The sequence below is a fragment of the Elephas maximus genome, chromosome 5 (assembly GCF_024166365.1).
Source record: "Elephas maximus indicus isolate mEleMax1 chromosome 5, mEleMax1 primary haplotype, whole genome shotgun sequence".
Lineage (NCBI taxonomy): Eukaryota > Metazoa > Chordata > Mammalia > Proboscidea > Elephantidae > Elephas > Elephas maximus.
The window spans coordinates 4,161,856-4,186,182 of NC_064823.1; the positions used below are offsets into that span (position 1 = coordinate 4,161,856).

At 38.2% G+C, this 24,327-nt stretch overlaps 1 protein-coding gene across 8 annotated transcripts in view; it reads left to right on the top strand.

Moving 5' to 3' along the window:
• ELF2 (E74 like ETS transcription factor 2) overlaps positions 1–24,327 on the top strand; it is a 127,794-nt gene that overhangs the window by 58,112 nt on the left and 45,355 nt on the right. The window contains exon 2 of one of the 8 annotated variants that reach the window (XM_049885272.1): positions 12,731–12,833. The exons of 6 other annotated variants lie outside the window; for them this stretch is intronic. The gene's annotated coding sequence lies outside the window, so the exon portion shown is untranslated. Of the gene's footprint in view, positions 1–12,674; positions 12,834–24,327 lie in introns of all 8 variants that reach the window. One more of the 8 variants, XM_049885271.1, reaches the window with a different exon arrangement.

Here is a 24,327-nt window from a genome sequence, read left to right on the forward strand (position 1 = left end):
TTACCTTATTCTAAAATAGTATAAAAGTACCTCAGAAATTCCTCTCAATATTTAATTCCATGTGAATTCATGTATTCTAATATAACTTTGTAAGGGTTGTTAGTATTCATGGATTAGTTTTAGAATCAGCTAGTCTGAGCTAAAATTTCTTTCTCATTATAGAATCAAATGCATATTTTAAATAAGTTAACATCTGAATAAATTTTCATTCTTCTGACATCTAGTCAATATACAGATAAACAAAGATTATTATGAATTACCCTACTACATGTTTCCTTTTAGATAGTGGATTAGGATCAGGTTCATTTCTTGTGATGATACAAATTTGTAACTTAAGTTCCAGATAGGTGTAGGTTTTGGAAAAGAAGCTGACCGGGAGGAGAAGGAAAAGAACATTCACAGGGTGACTATAGCAGTTTTTATTTTCTGAATTGCAGAAAATGAGATCCGTATAGAATAAGATTTCCTTTTGGACATCTAGGAGACACTTCCTGGAATGCTCCTGTGTTATCATTTAGATTATAGCAATCTACAAAATGTTCACAATTATATTTATTGACTTGTTACGTCAGTTCTCTGCATGTTCACATTGAAGTTTTTCTTCTTTTATTCCTATATACCCCTATCTATATGTCTATACTAGAAACAATGTTCATGATGTTATCTAGGTGGGAGTACTAAAATCATAAAATGATTTACATCTAGACATCTCATTTTCTGTATAAGACGATCGCTATTTTATTGTATTTATTGTGGGATATTTTATTCACCTTTTTATAGAATAAAATAATAGTCTACACTTCCCTCATAGAGTTTATGTGTAATAGTAATGTTCTTTTAAATTATATAGGAAAAACCAAATATGTTTTGAAATGTTTTCAATGGACATGTTTATTTAAACGTATAAATTTGCTTTGTGATGATAACTACAGATTAGTAATCTTTTTTTGACCTTTTTTTCATAATTTTTATTGTGCTTTAACTGAGAGTTTGCAAATCAAGTCAGTCTGTCACACAAAAGCCCATATACACCTTGCTACACACTCCCAATTACATCCACCCTAATGAGACAGTCTGCTTTCTCCCTCCACTCTCTCTTTCCGTGTCCATTTCGCCAGCTTCTAACTCCCTCCACACTCTTATCTCCCCTCCAGGCAGGAGGTGCCAACACAGTCTCAAGTGTCCACCTGATCCAAGAAGCTCACTCCTCACCAGCATCCCTCTCCAACCCATTGTCCAGTCCAATCCATGTCTGAAGAGTTGGCTTTGGGAATGGTTCCTGTCCTGGGCCAACAGAAGGTCTGGGGGCCATGACCACCGGGGTCCTTCTAGTCTCAGTCAGACCATTAAGTCTGGTCTTACGAGAATTTGGGGTCTGCATCCCACTGCTCTCCTGCTCCCTCAGGGGTTCTCTGTTGTGTTCCCTGTCGGGGCAATCATTGGTTGTAGTCGGGCACCATCTAGTTCTTCTGGTCTCAGGATGATGTAGTCTCTGGTTCATGTGGCCCTTTTTGTCGCTTGGGTTCGTAATCAATCACCTTGTGTCCTTGGTGTTCTTCACTCTCCTTTGCTCCACGTGGGTTGAGACCAGTTGATGCATCTTAGATGGCTGCTTGCTAGCGTTTGAGACCCCAGAACCCACTCTTTAAAGTGAGATGCAGAATGTTTTCTTAATAGATTTTATTTATGCCAATTGACTTAGATGTCCCCTGAAACCATAGTCCCCAGACCCCTGCTCCTGCTACGCTGGCCTTTGAAGCATTCAGTTTATTCAGGAAACTTGTTTGTTTTTGGTTTAGGCCAATTGTGCTGACTTTCCCTGTATTGTGTGTTGTCTTTCCCTTCACGTAAAATAGCTCTTACCTACTGTCTAATTAGTGAATACCCCTCTCCCACCCTCCCTCCCTCCCCCTTCTTGTAACCACAAAAGAATGTTTTCTTCTCAGTTTAAACTATTTCTCAAGTTCTTATAATAGTGGTCTTATACAATATTTGTCCTTTGCAACTGACTAATTTCACTCAGCTAATGTCTTCCAGGTTCCTCCATGTTATGAAATGTTTCACAGATTCCTTACTGTTCTTTATTGATGTGTAGTATTCCATTGTGTGAATATACCATAATTTATTTATCCATTCATCCGTTGATGGGCGCCCTGGTTGCTTCCATCTTTTTGCTATTGTAAACAGTGCTGCAATAAACATGGGTGTGCATATATCTGTTCGTGTAAAGGCTCCTATTTCTCTAGGATATATTCCAAGGAGTGGGATTGCTGGATCGTATGGTAGTTCTATTTCTAACTTTTTAAGGAGGCGCCAAATCGATTTCCAAAGTGGTTGTACCATTTGACGTTCCCACCAGCAGTGTAGAAGTGTTCCAGTCTCTCCACAGCCTCTCCAACATTTATTATTTTGTGTTTTTTGGAATAATGCCAGCCTTGTTGGGGTTCATTGTAGTTTTGATCTGCATTTCTCTAATTGCTAATGATCGTGAACAGTTCCTCGTATATCTGTTAGCTACCTGAATGTCTTCTTTAGTGAAGTGTCTTTTCATATCTTTTGCCCATTTTTTATCATGTAGATTTTAGAAATCAGGCGCTGATCAGAAATGTCATAGCTAAAAACTTTTTCTCAGTCTGTATGTAGTCTTTTTACCCTTTTGGTGAAGTCTTTGGATGAGGATAGGTGTTTGATTTTTAGGAGCTCCCAGTTATGTAGTTTTTCTTCTACATTCTTTATAATGTTTTGTATACAGTTTATGCCACGTATTAGGGCTCCTAATGTTGTCCGTATTTTTTCTTCCATGATCTTTATCGTTTTAGATTTTATATTTAGGTCTTTGATCCATTTTGAGTTAGTTTTTGTGCGTGGAGTGAGGTCTGGGTCTTGTTTCATATTTTTGCAGATGGATAGCCAGTTATGCCAGCACCATTTGTTAAAAAGACTGTCTTTTCCCAATTAAACAGTTTTGGGGCCTTTATCAAATATCAACTGCTCATATGTGGATGGATTTATGTCTGGGTTCTCAATTCTGTTCCATTGGTCCGTGTATCTGTTGTTGTACCAGTACCAGGCTGTTTTGACTACTGTGGCGGTATAATAGGCTCTAAAATCAGGTAAAGTACAGCCTCCCACTTTGTTCTTCTTTTTCAGTAATGCCTTATTTATCCGGGGCCTCTTTCCCTTCCATAGGAAGTTGGTGATTTGTTTCTCCATCTCATTAAAGACTGTCGTTGGGATTTGGGTCAGAAGTGCATTAAATGCATAGATCACTTTTGGCAGAGTAGACATTTTTATAATGTTAAGTCTTCCTATCCATGAGCAAGGTATGTTCTTCCACTTAGTATGTCTCTTTTGGTTTCTTGCAGAAGTGTACTGTAGTTTTCTTTGTATAAGTCTTTTACATCTCTGGTAAGATTTATTCCTAAGTATTTTATCTTCTTGGGGGCTACTGTAAATGGTATTGATTTGGTTTTTTCCTCTTCGATATTCTTTTTGTTCACATAGAGGAGTCCAAGTGATTTTTGTATGTTTATCTTGTATCCCGATGCTCTGCTGAACTCTTCTATTAGTTTCAGTAGTTTTCTGGAGAATTCCTTAGGGTTTTCTGTGTATAAGATCATGTCATCTGCAAATAGAGATACTTTGACCTCTTCCTTGCCAATCTGGATGCCCTTTATTTCTTTATCTAGCCTAATGGCTCTGGCTAGGACTTCCAGCACAGTGTTGAATAAGAGTAGTGATAAAGGGCATCCTTGTCTGGCTCCCGATCTCAGTGGGAATGTTCTCAGGCTCTCTCCGTTTAGGGTGATGTTGGCTGTTGGCTTTGTATAAATGCCGTTTATTATGTGGAGGAATTTTCGTTCTATTCCTATTTTGCTGAGAGTTTTTATCATGAACAAGTGTTGAACTTTGTCAGATGCTTTTTCTGCATCAATTGATAAAATCATGTGATTCTTGTCTTTTGTTTTATTTATGTGGTGAATTACATTAATTGTCTTTCTAACGTTGAACCATCCCTGCATACCTGGTATGAATCCCACTTGGTCATGGTGAATTATTTTTTTGATGTTGTTGAATTCTATTGACTAGAACTTTGTTGAGGATTTTTGCATCTACACTCATGAGGGATATAGGTCTATAATTTTCTTCTCTTGTGGTGTCTTTACCTGGTTTTGGTATCAGGGACATGGTGGCTTCACAGAATGAGTTTGGTAGTATTCCATCCTTTTCTATGCTCTGAAATACCTTTAGTAGTAGTGGTGTTAACTCTTCCCTGAAACTTTGGTAGAACTCTGCAGTGAAGCCATCCGGACCAGGGCTTTTTTTTGTTGTTGGGAGTTTTTTGATTACGTTTTCAATCTCTTCTTTTGTTATGGGTCTATTTAGTTGTTCTACCTCTGTGTTAGTTTAGGTAGGTAGTGTGTTTCTAGGAATTCATCCATTTCTTCTAGGTTTTCAATATTGTTTCAGTATAGTTTTTCATAGTGATCTGGTATGATTCTTTTAATTTCAGTTGGGTCTGTTATAATATCGCCCATCTCATTTCTTATTTGGGTTATTTGCTTCCTCTCTTGTTTTTATTTTGTCAGTTTGGCCAGTGGTTTATCAATTTTGTTGATTTTTTTTTTTCCCCCCAAAAAACCAGCTTGGGGTCTTGTTAATTATTTCAATTGTTTTTCTGTTTTCTATTTCATTTAGTTAAGTTTTATTATTTGTTTTCTTCTGGTGCCTGTGGGTTTCTTTTGTTGCTCTCTTTCTATTTGTTCAAATTGTAGGGATAATTCTTTGATTTTGGCCCCTTCTTCTTTTTGGATGTGTGCATTTATTGATATAAATTGGCCTCTGAGCACCGCTTTTGCTGTGTCCCAAAGGTTCTGATAGGAAGTGTTTTCATTCTCATTGGATTCTCTGAATTTCTTTCTTCCATCCTTAATGTCTTCTGTAACCCAATCTTTTTTGAGGAGGGTATTGTTCAGTTTCCAAGTGTTTGATTTCTTTTCCCTGCCTTTCCTGTGATTGATTTCCACTTTTATGGCCTTATGGTCAGAGAAGATGCTTTGTAATATTTCAGTGTTTTGGATTCTGCTAAGGCTTGCTTCAATACGTGGTCTATTCTAGAGAATGTTCCATGTGCACTAGAAAAGAAAGTATACTTGGTTGCTGTTGGGTGGAGTGTTCTGTATATGTCTACGAGGTCAAGTTGGTTGATTGTGGCATTTAGATCTTAAGTGTCTTTATTGAGCTTCTTTCTGGATGTCCTGTCCTTCACTGAAAGTGGTGTGTTGAAGTCTCCTACTATTATTGTAGAGCCGTCTATCTCACTTTTCAATGCTGATAGAGTTTGTTTTATGTATCTTGCAGCCCTGTCACTGGGTGCATAAATATTTAACATGGTTATATATTCTTGGTGTATCGTCCCTTTAATCGTTATATAGTGTTCTTCTTTATCCTTTCTGATAGACTTAACTTTAAAATCTATTTTGTCAGAAATTAATATTGCTACTGCTGCTGTTTTTTGATTGTTGTTTGCTTGGTACATTTTTTCCATCCTTTGAGTTTTAGTTTATTTGTGTCTCTAAGTCTAGGGTGTGTCTCTTGTAGGCAGCATATAGACGGATCGTGTTTTTTAATCCATTCTGCCACTCTCTGTCTCTTTATTGGTGCATTTAGTCCGTTTACATTCAGGGTAATCATGGATAGGTATGAATTTAGTGCTGTCATTTTGATGTCTTTTTTGTGTGTTGACAGTTTCTTTTTCCCACTTGCTTTTATGTGCTGAGTAGATTTTCTTTATATATTGTCCTTTCCTCATGTTTGTTGTTATTGATTTTGTTTCTGCTGAGTCTCTATTTTTCCCTCGTATTTTATTTTGATGAGTAGGATGGTTTGTCTCCTTTGTGGTTACCTTATTTTTTACCCCTATTTTTCTAAATTTAAAACTAACTTTTATTTCTTTGTATTGCCGTATCTTCCTCTCCATATGGAAGGTGTAAGATTACATTTCTTAGTCCCTCTTTATTTTTTTAATGTTGTCTTCTCTTATATAATAACATCGCTGTTACCCTGTTTGGGGCTTTTTTTTTTTATAAGCTTGCTTTGTTTTTTTGGATTTCCCTGTCTGGGTTGACTTGTGGTTGCTCTGCCCAGTGTCCTAGTTCTGGGTTGATACCTGATATTATTGATTTTCTTCCAAAGAACTCCCTTTAGTATTTCTTGTAGTTTTGGGTTGGTTTTTAAAAATTCCCTAAACTTATGTTTATCTGGAAATGTCATAATTTCACCTTCATATTTAAGAGACAGTTTTGCTGGATATATGTTTCTTGGTAGGAATTTTTTTCCTTCAATTTTTTAAATATGTCATCCCATTGTCTTCTTTCCTGCTTAGTTTCTGCCGAGTAGTCCGAGCTTATTCTTATTGGCTCTCCTTTGTAGGTGACTTTTCATTTATCCCTCACTGCTCTTAGAATTCTCTCTTTATCTTTGGTTTTGGCAAGTTTGATTATAATATGTCCTGGTGACTTTCTTTAGAGATCTACTTTATGTGTAGTTCGATGAGCATCTTGGATAGATATCTTCTCATCTTTCAGAATATCAGGGGAGTTTTCTGCTATCAAATCTTCAGCAATTTTCTCTGTATTTTCTGTTATCCCTCCCTGTTCTGGTACTCCAGTAACTTGTAGGGTATTTCTCTTGATAGAGTCCCACATGATTCTTAAGGTTTGTTCATTTTTTTTTAATTCTTTTATCTGATTTTTCTTCAAATATATTAGTGCCAAATATTTATCTTCGAGTTCATAAATTCTGGCTTTTACTTGCTCAGTTCTGCTCCTCTGACTTTCTGTTGAGTTGTCTAATCTGTAATTGTATTGTTAATCTTCTGAATTTCTGATTGTTGTCTGTATATGGATTTTTCCAGCTTATTAAAGTTTTCATTATGTTCCTGAATAATCTTTCTAATTTCTTCAGTTGCTTTATCTCTGTGTTCCTTGGCTTGTTCTGCGTATTGCCTCATTTCCTTCCTGACGTCTTGAAGGGTTCTGTATATTAAACTTTTGTATTCTGCATCTGGTAATTCCAGGAATGCACTTTCACCTAGAAGATCTCTGGGTTCTTTGTTTTGAGTGCCTGTTGAGGTGGACATGGTCTATTTCTTTATGTGACTTGATATTGACTGTTGTCTCTGAGCCATCTGTAAGTTATTGTATTAGTTTATGCTTCCTTAATGTGTCGTAGTTTCTTGCTTTGTTTTGTTTTGGTATACCCGTATGGGTTGCTTGAGTGAGCTAGCTTATTTTCTTCTTTGGAGCTCTGGTGTCCTGCCCCCAGCTGGCTAGACCTGTTATCAGGCATATCAGTCTAGGAGTCCATTAAATTTTCTTGTATGAATTCAGCTCAGGTTTCCAGGTAACTGATCATAGTGTGGTACGGGCTCTGTCCTACAGTCTTAGAGGGGCAGGGGTGATTGGCTTATATACCCGTATCTGATCTCAGCAGGGGGTCATGCTCTGAACAAGGCAGGCGGCTAAGAACCGACCCCCAAGTGTCTCTGAGGAAAACGCATCTCTGTTCCCTAGAGCGTGCTGGTGGATGGGTTCTGCAGAGGGACCATGGGCACCCAACGTTTTTGGTTGTAAGGACTGGGAGGTACCAGTTATCTCTGGACCCGTCTCAGGTGGCTGGTTGACCTGAGTGAAGCTTCCAGTCCTTACGTCCCTGATGTGGGTAGGTGAGGACCTTGTTTAATAGTCAAAGCAACTCAGAGGTGAAACACCCACATCTCTACCACACAGCTGAAATGGTTGGAGTTTGCCAACAAGGGCCTATTCTGCTGAAATAGGCCCACACAGGTCCATACAGAAGGGAAGAGTGCTCAAGGCCATGGACGGTGTATGCCTGGACAGGAGCTGCGCCTGTCCTGAGCTCCTCCGGTTAATGGAGCTAGCAAATTATCTTTTCCCCCCAGTTACAAATTTTTTCCTTCTTCTAGGCCGGGAGGATGGCTCTAGGTGCTTAGTAGGGTCTCTCTCAGGCCCAGGGATTCAGCCACTGAAGCCGGCTTGGGGGCGGGGGTGGAGGCAGGGCATGGTAAAATGTACGCAAGTACTTAGCTTTTTCTGAGAGTGCCGTTCTCCTCGATTCCGGAGGTGTGAGTGGGCTGTGTGGCTGGCTGCTTCTCCCAGAGGAAACTGTGGCCAAACCCTAGTAGGAGCCCACCGCCGGGGCTCCAGGAATCCTGCCTGAGGGCTCCCCACGATTCAGGTCGTAACTCCTCTCCACTTCTGAATGGTCTCTTCCTCCCCCTGCCCCTCAGTTGGTTGTCTAAGCTTGCCTTTGATGCTCAGGGCTCCCAGCTTGTCACAAATATACTCGTTTCCCTTGTTTTTTCGGGTCTTTGTTGTAGAGGGCTCGCAGGAAGTGTCTGTCTGTTCCACTATCTTGGTTCCGCCTCCCAGGTTAGTAATGTTTAAAAAAAAAAAAAAAATTTTTTTTTTTTTTGTTTTGAGAAATAGTAATGAAGCGTTGATAAAGGGTGGTCTCGACTCTGGCAGGCCTGAAATACTTTCCCCACCAAAAATCAAACCTGTTGCTGTCAAGTGAATTCCGACTCCTAGTGATCCTATAGGACAGTGTAGAACTGCCCTATAGGGTTTTCAAGGAAAGCCTGGTGAATTCAGACTGTCGACCTTTTGGTCGGCAGGCGTAGTTCTTAACCAGTATGGCACCAGGGTTTCCATAGTTTCCCCGGTGACTTCATACTCCACCTGTCCAGGTGGCCTGGTTTATAAGCTGATGGGGTGAGTTGGGGATGGGGAGGTAGTCACTTGTATTCCTTACCAAGAAAGATACTAAAATCTTGAAAATGCAGTTTTTTACTTTTAAAAATTACATAACTATGAAAAGTTTGTTAATTAATTTTTTAAAATTAACAAGTTTATATTCATGCATTCAGTAATAGATAAGCTTTGATAGAAGTCTTTAACTTGACTGAGATTAAGCTGTCTTGGATACGCTTCTTCATCTTTGACCTTAATAGACAGTTTTTACTATATCTTTTTAATCCTGTACTTGAGTTTTCAAGAATATATCAGTAAATACTTTGCAAGTCTTTGTTTTTAACGTTTCTTTCCCTCAAGGAGTTAACAGTTTGAATATGGAGACAAAAATATATATTATATTCAAAATACAAAATAGTAAAAGGCCAAATGAGCACTATTTACAAATTCAAAGAAATTTTCAGAAGTCAGTCCAGTGTACAGGATCAGGGAATATTTAGAGAAAGGATACAGAAGGAGGACAGATGGTAGATTTGGATAAGCAGATAGGAGTTAGGTGAAAGGCACTGCAGACTGAGGGAAATATCATGAATAGGTGGGTGGAGTGTTGGAATTCAAAGCATGTTTAGAAAATACTGAGTAAACAAGACATTGACAGGAGATGCCATTAAGAGTTGTGACTAGCTTGTGAATTGAATCTCCAGATTTAGTAATTAGACATTTGGGAAACAGGAAGACTTGGAAGGTTTTGAGTAGGGGGTGTTATGAAGATAGTATTTCAGTAGATTTAGGTTGAATTATAGGGGAAAAGATGAGGCAGGAAGACTAGGTCTTGCTGTATGAATTGAGGCATTACTTGAGAAATATTCAAACAGGTAGTAGCAGCAGGAACAGAAGGGGCTCATATAAGCAATACCATTATATAAAATCCAATAGGACTTGATGTGACGGATAAGGGGGGAGCCATAAAAAAAATAAACCAAACCCATTGCTGTTGAGTTGATTCCAACTCATAGTGACCCTGTAAGTCAGAGTAGAACTGCATAGTTAGGTAAAATTACTCAGTTTTGTCCCTGGGTGGTGCAGATGGTTAAGTGCTTGACTACTAGCTGAAAGGTAGGTGGTTTGAACTCATCCAGAGATACCTCGGAAGACAGGCCTGGCAATTTGCTTCTGCAAGGCCACGGCTTTGAAAACCCTTGCACACATTTTGCACACATAGGGTTGTCATGAGTTAGAATTGACTCGATAGCGACTAACACCGGCAACAAGTGATGAATATAGTATCATGTAGTTATTTGAGGGAAGCAAGACTGTTTCTGAAAACAGATAAATTTGGTAGTAAGCAAGTCAATTTTGAGTTGAGGCAGAGCATCTAAGGGGGAATGTTTAGGCATTTAACGATGCGTAGATGTGTGGTCGACGTCTCACCACAAAAGAGATGGCATGATTTAAGACATATTTTAATAAAGGGCTAGTTACAAACATGTGAACAGGGTATAGCAAGAGCAGAGCTGTTTCTGCCGTTTGGCCGAAGGGCCAAGGGCCAAGGGGAGTGAGTGGTTACTAGAACCCAGAAGGAGAGAGGCCAGGAGAGAGTGTCACCTTGGGAGAATCTGAGACCATGGCTCAAAGGACACAGCTGACTGGAGGGGAGTGCCACAGGGAGGGGGCCAGGTAATAAATACCTCAATCTCGTTCTCCTCCTTCCCGCTAATCTCCTGCCACAGTGCTCTTTGTCAAACCCAGTCTGAAGCCTTGGTAGCCCAGCTGATGAAGTTAGCCTCCTGGTAGAGAGCTGGATGAAGAGTGGAGAATAGGTGGAGGGGAGGGGTGGGGGTGGGGGGTGGTGGCAAATGGAAGACATCTAGTACAGCTGAAGCTTAGTTAAAAAAAAGGTCAGGGAAATACCTATTTGGGAATGATGCTTATGTGAAGCCAGCATGGAAATAAATGAAATTTCCAAGGGTGAAATATTTACACGATACAGAACAAAGGGTGCGGTAATTAATCTGAGGGAATGCTTATGTTTTGAGGAACAGGAAGAAGAGCCAAAGTGTAGCCAAATAGGATAGAAAATCCTGGGTGCCTATTCCTGAGCTTAATATATATGTATTTTTTAGGCTTTTAAGTGGTTCTCTTTAATAGAAAAGGAAAGAATACTGACTTGGATTAGTCTTAGTTTCAAATTTCCCCTTTACCTGTTACTTGGGTAGCATTTAATCTTTGAGAGTCTCAGTTTTACTGTCCTAAAATAGGAATTCAGGGTTGTAAGGATCGCGTAAATAAATATATAAAGACCCTAGCACAATGCTTGGGACACAACAGGTGTTCCATAACTGTTCCCTTAACTTCATTAGCATATATTCCCTTGTGCCTTCTAATATGGACAGGTGTTTCATACATCAAAACAGAAAATGTAAGTTCTTTTCTCTATTGTATTTTTTCCAACTCTTTTGAACCAGTGCTTTATACTTTTAGTCTATACTTTTTCTTCATCACTTTTTCCCTTAATTTACGGTGCTCTGGCATCTACACTTACTCTCTTGAAGCTGTTTATCAGGTTTCAAGGCTACTCCTCTGTCAAGTTCAGTGACTCGCAGAGTCGTCCAGAAGTAGATGCCCCATAACCTGGCTTTCTTATTTGCTGAAATACTCTATTCCCCTTGCTGTTTTGTTTCTGCCCCTTGGACGGACTGTGCTGTTTATGCTTCTGAGCTATTGCTCAAATACAGTTCCCTCTGTCTGGAATGGGTTCAGGTATTATCCATTCTTTAAGGCCCAACTCCAGGAAACTTCACACAGTGATTGGGCCTACATTGAAAACTCCCGTCTCTGATCTTGTTATTCCATCTGGGTTCAGGCACCTGAGCATGTAACCTCTTACAGCATTCTTGTGTGTATGCTCCTTTTGTTTTCCCAGTGAGGGAACACTGTGTTTTGTTTTGTTCTGTGTAGTGGAACACATCGTAGCTGGTTAGGAAATACAGACTGAAACAAACTGACTTAGTATTTCAGTATAATCAAGAACCATTTATATTTGCCACAACAAAAAATACAGTAAATTATTTTTTTAAATCACAAAGAACCACATACGTAAAATCTTAAAATATATTTTCTTGTTTTGATTACATGTTATCTATATACTCAGTATGTTAGAGTTTTTTAGAATGTAAAAAGGTAGTCATCCAAAAACATAATCATCCAAAATATATCAAAGCCATAATGTTGTTATACTTAGATTAACTTTGTCTTAAAATCACAGTAGGTTTTAATCATTCTCGCTTATGCTTAAAATTGTATTTTTTTTCCTTATAATAAAAGCAATACATGCTCATTGGAAAAATTAGGAGGTATTGCAAAAAATAAACAGTAAAAATCTTACCGGCAATAACTTCTGCTTTTTTACATTTCATTCCATTTTTCTAAAACGTACATTTTAAGCATAATTAATATCATGTTATATAATACAAGTAGGCTTATTAATCTTTACTAATAAACATTGGCTGCAAAAATGTTCAGTTGCTTCTTACTGTTTTCTTCTGATCATTGGGGGCGGGTCTTCTTAACCAGGTATCAAAATATAAAAAGTTGCTCTTATTAGTTTATTATCAGGAGAACTTGGAAAACTTTTTTTAGTCATCAGAAAAAATTGTGTTTAAAGATTAGTTGAAAAGATGGATAAATGATAAGAATTTTTATAGAATTCAACAAGAAAGCAGTGCTTTTTTTTTTTTTTAACTAAATGAAAGGTTAGATTTTTAAAAGTGCAGTTTAAAAAAAACCAGATTTCGCTCTTGAAAAATAAGATAAGGAGCCAGATTTCTTCCTTGAAGTATCTCAGGACTAATCTGACTTCATGATGAGCTGGGATAACTTTTGTATTTGTTGTACCATCAGAAATCCTCCCTGTGGCACAAAAGGACTCTTTTAATTAGAAAATATTGTTGCCACAGCGGGGTAGAAGATCGGCATGAAATACTGGGGATCTGAAAAGGAGCCCCTATCCTAGGATTACCTGAAGGTGAAACAGATTGAGCCAGAAGGAAGACTATGCTGGTAGGTTGGTTTTTAATTTCTTAAGAATGCTTACAGTTTTACATGTAATTAAAATGATAGCAACTAAACTATACCGTATTTTTGTTTAAAAGGTGACATTGGTTCCTCCTTAAGGAGGGAGATATACTAAAATAGTGTTTTTCTTCCTAAACAATTTGCTGAACTATCCCCCCACCATGCTCCTAATACTTGTTTCTTGTTATAGATGAAGCTGTAGGGCTATTTCATGCCTCTGCTTTCTTGGAAGCTACCACTGACTGAACATCTTCAAGTCTTTTGTGCCTTTTCTGTTATTTCTGCTTCTGTCTGGGCCTTTTCCTAAATGTTGCTTTAAGAGTATTTTCTGCACAATTATCTCATTTTCTCGAGTTTAGCCTAGTCACAAGTTTTCTAAAAAAGTAAAATGTGAATCTCAAATTCATTTAGTTCTGATTCTAGGATTGTTTGACTTGTATAACTGTACTGTGATTTCCCCCATAGATAAGTTAGAAAGCATTATTAGAAAAAAGTTTAATATTTTAATAACTATATTTCACTTAGCCTGAGATGGCATCAATTATAAGAAATATTATTTTTATACCACTAAAGGTAAAAAAAGGCTGCCAATTATAAATTTTAAGGGACCATGAGTTACAACATGCATCCAAATTTCAGATATAGCAGAAACGTACATCTTAGAATCAATGAAATATAGTACTATGCAATTATGAATGACTCTGAAATCCCCATATACTGGGAATTAGACATTAAAATATCAGGCTTATGAAAAATTGAGGTGAATTGCAGTTGTGGAAGTCCCTGTTTGCGTTGAGTAACATCTCTAAATTTTTGGCTGTCTTTAAAAAATCATTTAACTGCAGTGTTGAAATGTACACAAAGTAACCATAGGTGTTAGATTATAGAGAGTATAGAAGATGAAAAAAGTATTTCAATATGACATATTTTCTTAATAAATAATGGAGTTTTAGCTTAATTGAGTGTCACTTTTTAGTTGGATTTTGTGATCTAAAAAGGAAAAGAAATGAAGCTTCTGCTTCTAAAACTGTTGTTTTAACACAGGATCCTTTAAGGGCTCTTTAAAATAACCAGTGATTTTTCTGGCAGTTAAGTATTACTTTGCAGGTTACTAGTTATGCAAAGAAGAAGATAGTGGCCAAAAGCAAAGAACTACTCTGTCAATTAATAAAGCAGAAATGAAAAGGAATAATTTTCAGTGGTATTCATATACTTTTCAAGACAGATCTATCTTACATAAAAGGAAAGAGAAGTATATCTAGAAAATTGATTATTAAAAGATGTTTGTTTGGCTTTGAAAGCCGCCAGGATTCATTTGTTTGTACTCAGGAGGACTTTTTTCTTTAAACACTAATTTAGTTCCAGCTGTTTTGGCAACAGTGTGTCAAAATACTGTGATTTTGTTAATTCAGACTGAGGAGAGGGCTAAATCTGGATTATATAGTAATTTAAAATCGTAGCAAACAAGCAAACATTGCTAAGTAGGGATAGCTCAAGGTACTTCTTTGATATACAAATAGAAATACTCTAAAATGTCTGTCTGGGTGAATTCATACATTCTTTTACGCCATCTATCCAGCAGACACTTCCGGAGGACCTGTATAGTGTGCCTGGCTCAGAGGTGCAATGTCTTGTAGTAAACAAGACCCTGTCACTGCCCTCACTGGGGGGTTTCAGCTTTGAGGAGAAGATGAACAGTTAAACATGTTATTACAATAAAATGTGATGAGTGCTATGATAGGATTAATGAAAGATTCTGTGCAAGTAAACGGAAGGGGAATGCCTAGGAGGTCAGAGAAATCCCTCCCCTAGGAAGGACATGTAAACAGACTTGAAGGGTTTGAAGTAATTAGCCAGGCAGAAAGTATGCCAAGAAGGGAGAACTATAGAGTTGAAAGTCTGGAATAAGAAGAACATGGCCTGTTTGACTTGCCGAAAGGAATTTGGTATGGCTACAATATGAATTATGAGAAGAAAAGGGGATTAAAATGAGGCTTGTTGTTGGCAGTGGTGCCTTCTAGTTGATTGCAACTCATAGTGACCCTACAGGACAGAGTAGAACTGCCCCATAGGGCTTCCAAGGCTGTAATCTTTATGGAAGCAGGTCACCAGGTCTTTTCTCCCACAGAGCCCCACTGGTGGGTTCAAACCCCTGACCATTTGGCTAGCAGCTGAGCACTTAACCCATTGCACCACCAGGACTCCTTCAGATGAGGTTAAAGAGTTGAGGGCTTTCTAAACCCTGTATGTGTAAGGCCTTCTCTAAAGGGCAACGGGAAGCCTTTTAAGAGTTCTAAGCAAAGTATTTTTTATACAAATGTAGTTGTTTCCAAAATACTGAGTACTGTAAATGAGAAGTGAAATAAGACAGAGCATTACCTAAAATAAAGCCTGACCTCCGGAGCCCCTAATTTACAAGCCCTCTAGTTAACTGTTCCTATTCACTTTACATTGAATTGTATCTCTCTAATTTTTTTAGGTGTAGGTGCTCAGGTGTGCTCACTGCCCATACTAAGCAAAAGAGATTAAGGTAGTTGCACAACCAGCCTTTCTTTTTGAGATTAAGAAGCTGAGTGCTTTGGTACAATGCTGTGTTATATTTTGACTGGAACGAGTTTTTAACTGGAATATGTCTTGAGGTAGGGATAGGGATTATTTTAAGGAAGAAGGAAAAGGGAATATATTAGATGGGGTACAGAAAAGGGATTTAACATTGCTGCCAATGTTATATTAAGTTAGGTGGTAGGTACTTGTCTGTTGGTTGAATTCTTCATAGTTTTTTGGGCATGTTTTGAATATTGTATAATAATTTTTTTTTTTTAATTAAGAAAAATTTCATTATAAAGCCCTTTACTCATATATACATTTAGTTATACAAAAGCAGATCATGGCTGTTCCATATAAAAACAGGAGATGATATAAAGCATTTCTACTACTAATTAAGTCATCAGTCAACATTCAGCACCTACTAACTACCACACACTATTTGGGTAGCCTGGGATGACGGTGATAGCAAAATAGACAGTCTCTGCATTTATGATGCTTAGAATCTGGTGGAGAAAAGAGACAAGTCTTTCATACTGTAAAACTGCTTTGTCACAAATCAGATTATATAACAGATTATATAAATTAACAGCTCCTGAAATTGTTCTTTAGAGATAATATTTGGAATTATGCTAAAATAATAAAACTCATGAATTGTTTATTTTTAAGCAATTAAAGTAGTAGATAATGTCTCCATTGCCCCCTTTGAAATATAATAGTTATTAAGTACAGTTGAGTTACTGGTAAACTTAACATTTATCATGTACAAAAACTCATTGCTGTTGAGTCTGTACTGACTCATAGCGACCTATGGTATTTGAAGTACTGTCATAGCTCCCAGGGAGTAAGGTATTCATAGTTGAATAAGACATAGTTCCCAGCTTCAAAGAAGCTTAAAATTAAGTTGAGAAAAGCAGACATTCAAGCAAATAATATTATGGAATGTACAGGCTTGGGGAAAGCTGAGGGGAGATAAAGAATTGCCTCGTAACTAACCTAGATTAAGGTCTCCAGGTTTAGGAGCATAGGAGCAAGTCAAATGGAATTAAGCATTCCTCCGTCTCATCCTTTGTAACTTTTTCTGTGTGTGAAAACAATACCGTCAGAAACCTTAGTGACGTTTTTTTTCCATTCATGGCAAAATCAGGGAACAGTGCTAAGAACTCAGCCTATTAATAACAGTGGTTAGTTACCCCTTGGGAGTGGAGTTAGGAGGTAAGGTAGGACTAACTTTGACTTTTAATTTTTTTACGTCGTTGCACTTTTTTTCACTGAGCACATGAAAGGAAGTAAAAATATAGCCCATATTCTCTCCTCCCATTAGCGTTATTAAGATAGAATAACAGTTTTTGAAATAGAACTCATATTTTCCAAGTATAAGTCAGCGTTTAGTCATAACCGTGTGCCTGACTTCGTTGCACTTTGTAAATCAGCCAAAATATATGTACTCTCTTAAAAGGAATGAGCAGTTAAATTTGTTTTATTTAACTAGAAATGCTTTTCATATGTTTTCTATTAGACTGGATGGTGATAGAATGTAGTTATGCTTCAGGACTTATTTAAGAATATATTTGAACAAAACGAATTCTTTGCTAGCCACAACTTGAGAAAGATTTTATTACTAGATGAGCTTGCAAAAGATCACTCTAGTAAGCCTCACATCAAAAATAGAAGGTTAATGTCTCTAATTAGCAAAAAGGTACTTCCTGTGAATGGTGTTGGACAACACTTAGGAAAATCTGACTCCTTTTTTACCATATTACTTTTTTTCTGCAAATTAATTCTCAGCAAATAAAGCCAGATTTAGGATAATTATTTAAAATGAAAAATAAGTCTTTTGAAAAGGAAACTAAGGATTTGGCTCAAGAGGAGAAAAAAAATTTAAAAGTTGGTCATTTCTTTTTGCATGAATTGCTCATATGCAAATTTAATTTGAAGCTGAAGAAATAAACAAGTCCATGAGAGCGAAAGTATGACCTTGAGTATATCCCACCTGAATTTAGAAACTATACTCATTGGAAACTAGTGACCAAAGACCAGATGAGTTGTGGGATGACATCAAGAACATTATACATGAAGAAAACAGTCTTTAAAAAGACAAGAAAGAAAGAAAAGATGAAAACAGATGTCAGCAGAAACTCTAAAACTTGGTCTTGAACTTTGAGTAGCTAAAACAAACAAAAGAAATGATGAAGTAAAAGAGCTAAATAGAAGATTTCAGAGGGTGATTCAAGAAGACGAATTAAAATATTATAATGAAATGTGCAAAGACCTAGAGTTGGAAAACCGAAAGGGAAGAATATGCTCGGCATTTCTCAAGCTGAAAAAACTAAAGAAAAAATTGAAACCTTGAATTGCAATACTGAAGGATTCTATGAGAAAAATATTGAATGAGGCAGGAAGAATCAAAAAAAGATGGAAGGAATACACAGTCACTGTACCAAAAAGAGGACTCCTGGTAGCACAATGGTTAAGAGCTTGGCTTCTAATCAAAAGGTCAGCAATTCGAATTCATCAGCTGCTTCCTGGAAACTCTACGGGGGCAGATCTACTCTGTCCTATAGGGTTGCTATGAGTCAGAATTGCCTCGAAGGCAACAAGTTATACCAAAAAGAGGAAATCCTGGTGGCGTCGTGGTCAAGAGTTCGGCTGCTAACCAAAAAGTTGGTAGTTTGAATCCACCAGGCACTCCTTGGAAACCCTATGGGGTCGTGGAGTCGATTCCAACTCATAGTGACCCTATAGGACAGAGGAGAACTGCCCCAGAGGGTTCCCAAGGAGCACTGGTAGATTTGTACGGCTGACCTTTTGGTTAGCAGCTGTACCTCTTAATTGCTATGCACCAGGGTTTCCCATTGGTCTATAGTTAGCATCTATTTGGGTTTACAACATTAAGCTTCAGCCATCTGGTTTGGAAAAAGCAAGGTTGGCAGAATTGCACTTGTTTTTAATTCCATTGCTAACATTACTTGCCTAGTTAGGAGGCCTGCAGAGGTGCCAGTCATGTACTTGAGACAAGAAGACAATAATTATTCTGTCTAGGCTTCATGTGCAAGCTTGTGTTCCGGGAAGAGGCCTCCAGGCAAAAAGGAAGAATTTTTGATGAACTTTAGCCGTAGGAATAAAAGTAAGGGGCAGAAGCCAGTCCATTCAGTTTACTGTTTCACAAAGGGAGTCAGGAACTATAGATCAGAGACTAAACTGTATGGTCATATAACCCTATGCTTAGTTTTGTTACCCTCTGTTTTTTTATAGTAGTAGCAAACTGTTTAACAAAAAGAAGTCGTATATAGTTGTTTTTGGAGGCGGCAAGAAATAGGGGGGCTAATGGGAGACTCTAGTTGATTCTGCAACTAGTCTTAAACAAAACTACAAAAGATAGCTGAAAGGAGTAAGCAGGTTGAACTCCTGTGCTTTCCAACAGAAGATAAGAGCAAGGGAAGTTGCTGTGGCTCTGAGATCATTTGTAGGGTTACCTGAGACTGCTTGTTGTACTCATAGCACTATGTGGTTTTTTTTTAATGAGGACTAGAACAAGTAATTAGACACAGTGCCTGCTGTAAAGGAGCTTGATCTCTAGTGGGGAAAATACATAGGAAAACAACTCTTTATAACCTAAGGTTTAATAAAATCAGTGTTGTGAGAGTAAGAGAGCTATTTTGCCATTCTGACGAGGAGTTCATGTTTCAACTATGCCTGGTAACCCAAAAACCCATTGAGGTCGAGTCGATTCCAACTCATAGCTACCCTATAGGACAAGGTAGAACTGCCTTATAGGGTTCCCAGGGAGCGACTAGTGGATTCGAGTTGCTGATGCTTTCGTTAGCAGCCATAGCTCTCAAGCACTGCGACATTCAGTTGGGAAGCAAAGGTTTTTCTGATTGAGAAGGCGTCATTTACACCTTCAGCTTCCTTACTTCTCTGTCCATTACCAAATCCTGCCATTTCTGCCTCCAGAATATATCTTGAATCTACCCAGTTTTTTCCCATCTTCATTGCTAATGTTACTAGCCTACTCTAATTTATAGTTTTTTTTTTACATGAGGGTTGCTATGAGTTGAAATCGACTGGACAGCACTGGGTTTGGTTTTTTTGTTTTTACTGCAGTAGCCTTCGGCCTTCCAGCCGGTCTTCCAGTTTTCACTCTTGTTACCCAGCAATCTGTTCTTCACATAATAGCCAAGGTGATTTAAAATATTTATTTGTAAATCGAATCATGGTATGTCTTTACAAAGCACCTTTCAATGGGTTCTGACTGCATTTGGGAGTCCGTAAGTGGCACAGGGGTTAAGCATTTGGCTGCTAACCAAAAGGTCAGCAGTTCGAATCTACCAGCTGCTGTGTGGGAGAAAGATGTGGCAGTCTACTTCCATGAAGATTTATAGCCTTGGTGGGCTGAGGGCTCTGGGGACCATGGTCTTGGGAAACATCTAGCTCAGTTGGCATAACATAGTTCATAAAGAAAATGTTCTACATTCTACTTTGGTGAGTAGTGTCTGGGGTCTTAAATTCCTGTGAGCAGCCATCTAAGATACAATACTGGTTTCACCCCTTCGGGAGCAAGGGAGAATGAAGAAAACTAAAGACACATGGCAAAGATTAGTCCAGAGGACTAATAGACCCACATCTACCACGGCCTCCATCAGACTGAGTCCAGCACAACTAGATGGTGCCAGGCTACCACCACTGACTGCTCTGACAGAGATCACAATAGAGGGTCTCAGACAGAGCTGGAGAAAAATGTAGAACAAAATTCTAACTTACAAAAAAAAAACAGACTTACTGGTCTGACAGAGACTGGAGAAATCGTGAAAATGTGGCCCCCAGACATCCTTTTAGCTCAGTAATGAAGTCACTCCTGAGGTTCACCCTTCAGCCAAAGATTAGACAGGCGCATAAAACTAAATGAGACTAAAGGGGCACACCAGCCTAGGGGCAAGGACTAGAAGGCTGGAGGGACCAGGAAAACTTTTAAAAGGGAACCCAAGGTCGAGAAGGGAGAGTGTTGACATGTCGTGGGGTTGTTATCCAATGTCATAAAACAATATGTGTACCAACTTGTTGTTCTGTAAACCTTCATCTAAAATACAATAAAAATAATAAAAAAAAAGTGTTTACAGCCTTGGAAAACCTTAGAGGGCAGTTCTACTCTATCCTACAGGGTGGCTATGAGTCAGAATCCACTCAATGGCAGTGGGCTTGGTCTCCTTTTTGGGGGGTGATGGTGCAAACGATTAATGCCATCGGCTACTAGTGAAAGATTGGAGGTTCGAGTCCACTCAGAGGCACTTCAGAAAAAAAGCCTGGAGATCTACTTCTGAAAAAGCAGCGATTGAAAACCCTATGGAACATAGTACTACTGTAACACATAGGGGGTTGCAGAGTCTGAATTGACTGGACAGCAGCTGGTTAATTGCGTTTAGGATAATATTCTGCGTGTTTAACACGGCCTTCAAGATACTGAATAATTTGGCTCCTTTCATCCATCTAAAATCAGTAACAATAATAGCTACCCCAGGAAACCTAAATTTAATTTTTCTGTGTTGCCAGGAATAGTTCCTAGGGTGTTATATATTAACATATTTAATAATCTCAACATCCCTAGACTGAGTAAGCTTCTCAAGGTTAGACAACTGTTTAAGTGGTGGAGCAAGGATTTAAATTCAGACAGTAAGTAAGGCACCAGAGCCCGAGCTCTTAAGGACTGAATTATATCATAGTCTTCCTAATGAATTATATCATGATCTTCCAATGAATTTTGTCATAGCCTCCCCCCCGCCCCCCACACACACTGTTGTAGTCACATTGCCTTTTTTGTCATTTCCTTAATCCAAAGTGTACCTCCACAGGGCCTTCACTGTGCAGTTTTCTTTCTGGAACAGATTACTTGCCATTTTTCAATTTCTAATTTCTGGTTAGCCTTTAGATTTCAGTTTGAATGTCACTTTCTCAGAGTGAGAGAGGCCTTAGCTGATACTCTGCAATCTTAATTGGGACTGCCCTGTTATTTTCTATCATAGTTTCCCCCAACCTCATTCTTTTTTTTTTCCTTAAGCCAAAAACCAACTTCTGTTGAGTTAATTCTGACTCACAGCAACCCTATAGGACAGAATAGAGCTGCCCCATAGGGCTTCCAAAGAATGACTGGTGGATTTGAATTGCTGACCTTTTGGTTAGCAGCCAAGCTCTTAACCACTGTGCCACCAGGGTCCCTTTTTTACCTTAAAAAAAAAAAAAAAAAAACCAAACCCACAGCCCTCAAGTCAATTCCAAGGAGTTTCCAAGGAGCACCTGGTGGATTTGAACTGCTGACCTCTTGGTTAGCAGCCATAGCATTTAACCACTACACCATCAGGGTTTTTAATTTATGATATAGTAAACTCCCACCTAAGGTGGTAAATGTATTCCAAGAAATTCAAATCATATAAAATGTGGCATTATTGTGCACTTAATGAAATTACCTGGGTCAGTCTGCATGGAGGAGGGTGCATGTGTGTGGAGGGGGTTCCAGATCAGTGTATGTTCCCGTCTATGGTTTGGTGCCACCTGGTGGTAGTTGTATACTTGTGTTACTGCTGTTTCAGGATAGGGGATGACTTACCTGGATTTATTTATTCATGAAGTTTTGCTACATTTATATTTGTGTTTATTTGTTTAATGTTTCCATACTATGCTCCGTAAAGTCAGAGACCAAATCTGTTGTGTTTACTGGTGTTGCTCAGAGCCAAGCACAAAGAAGGCTTTCAATAGAGTATGAATTGAGTGAATGAGGAGACAGTCATGAACCAGAGTGCCAGGAAGTTTGTATTTTATTTAGAGACTGACGAATAGTCAAGTTTTGTAGTTTAAGCTTTGTAGCAGGGTATGGTTGAGAGATAAGACCAGAAAGTACATTTGGGCCAGATTGTGGTGGCCCTTGAATAAACTGGTGAGGACCTATGCGAAACATAAAAAGCCCCAGTGGCACAATGGTTAAGTGCTACATTGCTAACCAAAAGGCGAGCAGTTTGAACTCACTAACTGCTCGCTGGGAGAAAGATGTAGCAGTTTGTTTCTGTAAAGATTACAGCCTTCTGTCTGGGGTCTTATACGCTAGCAAGTGGCCATCTAAGATGCATAAATTGGTCTCAACCCACCTAGAACAAAGGGCAATGAAGAACACGAAAGACACAAGGTAGATATGAGCCCAAGAGACAGAAAGGGCTGCATAAACCAGAGACTCCATCATCCTGAGACCAGAAGAACTAGATGGTGCCCGGACATTACTGATCACTGCCCTGACAGGGAACACAATAGAGAGTCCCCGATGGAGCAGGAGAATAGTGGGATGCAGATCTCAAATTCTTGTAAAAAGACCAGGCTTAATGGTCTGACTGAGACCGAAGGGACAGTGATGATCATGGTCCCCAGATCCTTTGTTAGCCCAAGATTGGAACCATTCCTGAAACCAACTCTACAGACAAAGATTGGCCTGGACTGTAGATAATGATGCTGGCAAGGAGTGAACTTCATGGCTCGAGTAGACACATGAGACTATGTTGGCACCTCCTGTCTGGTGGCGAGATGAGAAGGAAGAAGGGGATAGATGCTGGTTGAATGGACATGGGGAATACAGGGTGGAGCGGAGAAATGAGCTGTCTCATTAAGGGGAGAGCAGCTGGGAGTGCACGGCGGGGTGTGTATGGCTTTTTGTATGACAGACTGACTTGATTTGTAAACTTTCACCTAAAGCACAAAAAATAAATTAAAAAAAAAAAAAAGATTATAGCCTTGGAAACCCCTTGGGGTAGTCCTGTTCTGTCCTAGTCCTGTAGAGTAATATGAGTCGGAATCAACTCAGCAGCAGTGGGTTTTAGGTGAAACATGATCTGGAGAAGTGGAAAAAGGGACATTTTTTTAAACATTTAGAGCATACTGAAATGATAGAAAGTATAGCTTCCAAAATATTAAGTTGGATGTAGATTGGGGACTAAAGTTGACCAATTTAACAAACGGCAATGGTGCGGGAAGGGGGAGGGGAGGCGGAGTTTCGAAATAGAAATCATAAATTAAAACAGTAGAAGTTAGTTTAAAACATATCAGAAATTATGTTAAGATCACAATAGGTTGCTTTTTTTTTTTTTATAACAGATACGTATCTAAGACAAAATTAAATAGAAAGGATGGAGAAATACATTCATCAGGAAAGTACTAACTAGTGTAACAAAATAGAATTTAGGTTGATAATCTCTAGTTGGACAAAGAGAGACCTTTCAAACTACTAAAAGGAACAATCCATTCAGAAAGTATAAACGTCTTAAACTTACATGCATCTAATAACATACCCTTGAAATAACATTTAAAGGAAATACAGTCATAATTGTGAGAAGAAATGGATATGTCTGCAACAATAGTGGGGCTTTAACACACTTATGTCAAAATTGAAAAATCAAGCAGGCACAAAATTTAAAATAGCATCAAGGAATTGAACCATAGAATTAGTGAAGTTATAAACTTCAGATATATAGGACATTGTACCTAACCCAATAAAATACAGTCTTGTACATTTTTTTCATTTGTATATGTTTGTATATGTATAATTAAATCATGTACCTGACCATAAAAGAATTTAAATGTCTAGAAGATCAGTATCATACCAAATATATTATTTGATCATGATGCAGTAAAATTAGAAACCGACCATGAAAAGACAATCAAAATACTTCATAATACAGGAAACTAAAAACTCACTTTAGTTAATTAATGGGTCAAAAAGGAAATTAAAATTCTAAAATATTTTCAGGTAAATAACATTGAAAGCACTGCATAACCAAATCTGAGATGTGGCTTAAGTAGAACTCACTGGGAAATTTAACAGCTTAGAAGGTATTTAATGGAAAATAAAAAAGATCAAATACAAATGAACATATGTTCAACTCAAGAAGTTAATTAAGAA